A 6000-nucleotide genomic window follows, 5' to 3' on the forward strand; every position below is an offset into this window, starting at 1 on the left:
TCAAAGACTAGGAGATATAAGGGGACCGATACCCGTCTTGATGGACAGTCTCATCTCATGAGATTACACGAACCTTTGCCTTCCCGAAAGAAGGAATCGTGACTCATAGCTAGCCTATCGGTGCTCAGTATAAAATTCCATTACATTCATCTCATACATCATAGAAGGTGGCTTCTAGCATGAGGCATCATATCTCATTAGATGATTTCTCATCTCATCATTATGTATTAAGTGTTAATTGTCCTTACACTTACATATAGAGTGTGATTGAGACTTGCCTCTTAATTTTCAACACTCTCTTAGGTGAGTACTTTTGATGACCTTATATTTGGCGTAGGTACAACTTGTCTCACTTCCACTAGCCTCATATTGTGATCCCACCCTGTTCTTTTTGAACATTTTTACATTTTATTTACTCACCTTTCATTAATTGTTCATCGTATAACATACATATGCTCTCTTGGAGTTTACATTGAGGGACATTGATTCTAGACGTAGATACAACTTGTCTCACTTTTACTAGCCTATCCTCATGTAGTCACAATTTCTTTGCTTGTTCATTGTTTAGCATAAATATACCAACTTAGTCATTTCTTTTAGTGTCATTGATTTTAGGCGTAGATGCATCTTGTCTCACTTGCACTAGCCTATTGTCATGAAGTCATTCTTTTCTTTACATAGTAACTATGAATTCATTCTTAACACTTTCTTTTGGAGTATGCTTGAGATTTGACTTTACATCATTCTACACTCCCCTTACGTGAATGTTCATTTTGTCATATGCCAATGCACTTGGCCTTTTTGTATGTTTCAAACTCTTACTTAAACCTCCTAGGTTCACTTCATTTAATTACATAAATCTTAGGTTCTCTTACTTTTAAACGTAACCTGGACTTATGGATCCATACATACAAGCCATGAGGCTTCCTTCATAATTCGTCTAAGTGGCTCATACTTATCCAAGATTATGTGGTACAAGACTTATGCATACTGTTGGTATGCCAAGATCTTGATTTCGATCCTAGAGGCAGTATTAATTATTTATATGTTCACGTACGACTTATGTGTCAATATGGAATTGGGTAAGGAACCCGATTTCGAATCCCTTGAGCAACACTTGATATTATATTAAACTTGGCACTTGCATTTTTCAGATTTGGGGGACCCTAGGTCGATCCCCATCACCCCCATAATATTTTCTTTCTTTTCCCTCCTCTGTTTCTCATTTAAAGCAAAGTGGTTGTGGAATCAATCCCCCACAAGCTCATTCTTTTTCTCTTAATTTTTCTCATAACTTTCTCACGTATCAAAGAGGTTGTGTGTTTAATCCCCACTCACCTCATTTTATTTTTCTCCTTTATTTTTCTCCTAACACTCTCATCTATTCAAGAGGTTGTGGGTTAAATCCCCACTCACCTTATTTTATTTTTCTCCTAAATCTCTCATCTATTCAAGATGTTCTGGGTTCAATCCCCACTAACCTCACTTTATTTTTCTCCTAACTCTCTCATCTATTCAAGAGGTTGTGGAATTAATCCCCACTCACCATATTTATATTTCCTTTTGTTTTCTCATGAAATTTGTATGTAATTTGAATTTGGTGAGGTCTTAAGTTCAATCTCCAATGACCTCACAATGTGTAAAAATTTTTAAAACATAGCTGATTTTAATATTTTTGGCCGAGACCAACATTTCTAGCAAGCTCGAAATTTGGTCTTTTTCAATCTATCTTTCTCTCTAGATTTTATGTTGATTGTTGTAGTAATTCGGGTGACATTTCTCCAGCAAAATTACCCTTAAATGATCATCACAAGTTTAACTTTTTATACACTAAAACAAAATATTTTTCACTTGACAAATTTCAGGCAGCAAGATAGTTAATTAACAGCACACACATGCTCAAACAGTTGACTTAATAAACTTTTCTGGAATACACCTTTCATTTCTCACATAATTTCGAAATACACATTCAACACCTAATCACAACCAGACCTAAAATTATCTACCAGAAGACATACCAACGCATACTTTGAATCTTTCGAAGGATCTAATGAAAAGGGCATGCAACAGGGACAACCTTAGTTTCTCGATTGGAATTTAAACTTAACTTAGGGGTCTCTTGGGAAAGGGACCAAGAGAGAAGAAAAACCATACGTTAATGTCGTTCAACACTTGTTTTAATGCGGCCTATTCCCACGACACCACTGCCTAAACACAAAAATCCAAAACCCAATCCGTCAAGAAGAATGTTGTTGATTTTTTATTTTAGCTTAGCTTTTCGTTTGAGTTTTTGTGTGTAATTTCTTCAAGAGTGAAGAACTACTATTTTCAATTCTTTTGCGGATGAAAAACGTGAGAATGAGAGGATTAGGATTAGGAGAGTTAGGTGGAGACTTAGTAAAACTAGGACTCCCCATTATTATGATTATTTATTATTATTATTATTATTATTATTATTATTATTATTATTATTATTATTTTATTAAAAATCTGATTTTCCTTTAATTAAATAAGCAAATCAAATACTAATTAATTTAACAAATTCACTAAATACAATAAATCAATTAAATCATTGGTTCAACCAAGGGTCGACCCAGATGGAGTAACATTTTGCTTAAAGGGTCAATTTCGACCACCTCCACCCTTATTTCCCCTTAACCATATAAATTAATTAATTAATTAGGGTAATTACAATACTACCCTTAGCCTGGAAATAACCATTTTACCCCTAAACCCTCCAAACTTAAGATTACCCCCTTTTAAGTCTGGTTAAGACTCATTCGGGTAAATCTTCATATTCGGGTGTCCTACATGGCTAGACCCAGCCTTTTGTAGCTCAACTAACTCACCAAGTTAGTTGGCTTGGCTGTTGCAAAGGTTCAGAGGTCTGGTTCTACGCGTATCAATCCGTGTGAACCCGGTCTAATCGTAGGCATTCTAGATACATTAAGCATTACTTAGCATTGTCATTTTAGGGTTGTTACATACACATACGTCATTTAGACATAATACCTTCCAATCACGTCTTAACAATTTCATAAGAGTACCACATGCATACCATTTAAATCATCACCTTACTTTTCATGATATGCCTTCAAGGCCATAATCACAGTACACATATTCATACATATATCCACATATTTCACAAAAACACCGCCACCAACGGTCGACCATACCCCTCAAGAGAATTTTATCATAAGAGATAAACAATATAACCAACTTCCATTCAACCATGCTTTAATCACCCATTCTAAATTTCTCCAATAATACATCACAAAATAGCCCTTACGACAATGGCTACTCATATTATAACATAAAGAAATACAACTATAACGTTTACAACATTATCAAGATATTTATATGAAATCCACTTTATAACCAAAAAGTTGGAAATTTACATAAACATCGTTTCATTGTGGTTTTGACATGAAATCATCATCTAACACTACAAACAACTCATTTTAATCATTAAAATGTTTTCATGCAAAGACCCATACTTAGAGTCAAGGAATAAAGAAGTTGGAGTTTGAAACCCTTTTTGAAATCTCTTTGAAGTGGCTCCTTGAATGAAATAAGGATAAAGGATGACTACCATACCTCAATGAGAAGAAACTCACGACATTTTAATGAAGAAAACATCCGCCACCTTCACCTTTAGCCCTTCCTTGAGTTCTAGCTTCAACGGACTTTGTGAGAGTATTTCTTGAGGGAGGGGTTTTGGGTTTTAGAAAATGAGGTCAAAATTTAGGTCTAGGACCTTAAACCAACTTAAAACACCCTAAAGGCCCTAAAATAATAATCCTAGATTCATCAAAGACTTGGGGTAAATTAAAAAAACACCACAAGCTTCGCATAATTTCTTTATAACTTTCCAGGGACCATATCGACTTCCCCTAGCTAACGGGCGTCGCCTAGTCGATGTCCTTTAGGTTCTAGGGCGTCGATTGTCCAATTCTAGGTAGATTCTTCACTAAGTGTTGGGGTCCTCTTCTAGGTCCCCTCGTGGGTCCTAGGTGGATTCGTATCCAGATGTTTAACACCTATACATGGTAATCTATGTCCTAAAACGAACACATAAAACTTACCAAAACATATAAGGACACAAAAGAACATTCCAAGGCACATATTCTGAACGTCATGGACGTTCTTGGACGTTTGACCTCCAAACGTCACCAAACTACACACACTTCCTATTAAAATTAAAATTGATCCTTTTTAACACATAATTAACTCATGAGACACAAGCGAAGCTCTAGTTCAACCTTGTTTGTTTTAGGGGAGTTACGTTCTCCCCCACTTGGAACAACATTCGTCCTCGAATGACATTTAACACTTTTAAGGACATCAAGGACTCAAATAGAAGCATATAACGGTTCAATGCACAAAACTCACAAGGAGCACCAACTTCATATCATTTTTGGAGGAACTAACTTCTCCAACATTAAGCATGATCATACACATCAGTTATACACACATTGAAACCATTAATAATGACACTGTAATTTTGTTTAAATTTTGAAATTTCTTATAGTGGATATCAAAACATTCACACTAAAGCATGCATAACAATTCAATAATTCATCTTTTAAGTAATTTATCATAAAGTCATGACCATATGAGAGACAAGATCATATAAACTCATCTTGCAACATAAACATAAACTCATGGAGAACACAATGCAAGGAGAACAATGAAATTCCTTTTCAACTAGACTCCTAAACACCATGCAAAGCGCTACTATGACATTCTAACTCTCAAGATTGAATACGGATAGAAAGGAAAAGATAAGGATATCAACTACCTTGCTAATCAACTCATGCTCCCCCAACTTAGGTCGAACTCATTTTAAACAAAACAAGACAACCCTAAGGAATTGTGACTCAGTTGGGCTTCATTCCAGATTAGCTCCTTTACACATTTTCATTACTTCTTGTTAGGATCTTTACTAAGCATCTTCAAGATCTCATACCTCATAATCCCACTATACCTCTCATAAGGTGGGAACTCGTACTAACCTAACTCATGAACACCAAGACTAACCATCAACTTCACTAGTCAAGAATAACACCCTCCTCTTAAGACTAAAGCTTAGAAAAACTCTCTTAGACCTCACCTCATTTGACTCTTAGGCACCACGTAACTCAAACTCATGGAATAAACTCCCTCTTTCTCTTGCCACCCATTGAATTAGATTGATTTGGCAGCCAATAACCTTTCTATACAAATCCCACCATTTGCTAGGTAAACATACTATCTTTCCACCTTAGAGTAAACCTCCACAAGAACTTCAATCCAATCACTAGGACAACCACATTCATTTAACACTCCTCAAATTTTCACCTTCACTTTCTATTATCAATGCACATAGCTTACAAAAATAACTCATTATCCCCAAAAAGACATCATTTAACCATTATAACACTTATCATGCTACAACTACATCACTATAAAACTTAATATCATAATACTTCCAACCCCATAAATCACACACATCCATAAATGGCATACTAAACAGTTTTCCAAATCGACCATCTCATACACTCACCTAGTCAAAAACCACATAAGCATAAAAACTCACCTTTTTTCCCTCAACCATTCAACATCACCCCGTCCAACCAATAACATCTAGAAGACCACCAAACAAGGGAAATATAAGAGAGAGATCAAATGGAGTTAAGCTCTATGGAAGGACACATGTGTAATGAATAAAGTGAAATTCTATCATCCTATACCCTCTCGCTCTTATATGTGTCGCGACTCAAAACGATGAACAATACTCTACTAGACGTGACTTGTGAGACTTTCGACCCTAAACTATCTCCGATAAACTTATGCGCTGATAATAAGCTTTTTCCAACCAACAAGTACCCCCTACAAGAAGGAAGAAACCCTTCAGTCGGAACATGGCGTACTTGACTCCTTCGGAGGTCTTGTACTAGCCTAAAGCTAGCATTCATTACCTAAGACATGAAAAGTAGTTTAGAATTAAAGCTTTTCACA

This window comes from Solanum pennellii, chromosome 3 (assembly GCF_001406875.1).
Source record: "Solanum pennellii chromosome 3, SPENNV200".
Taxonomy (NCBI): Eukaryota; Viridiplantae; Streptophyta; class Magnoliopsida; order Solanales; family Solanaceae; genus Solanum; species Solanum pennellii.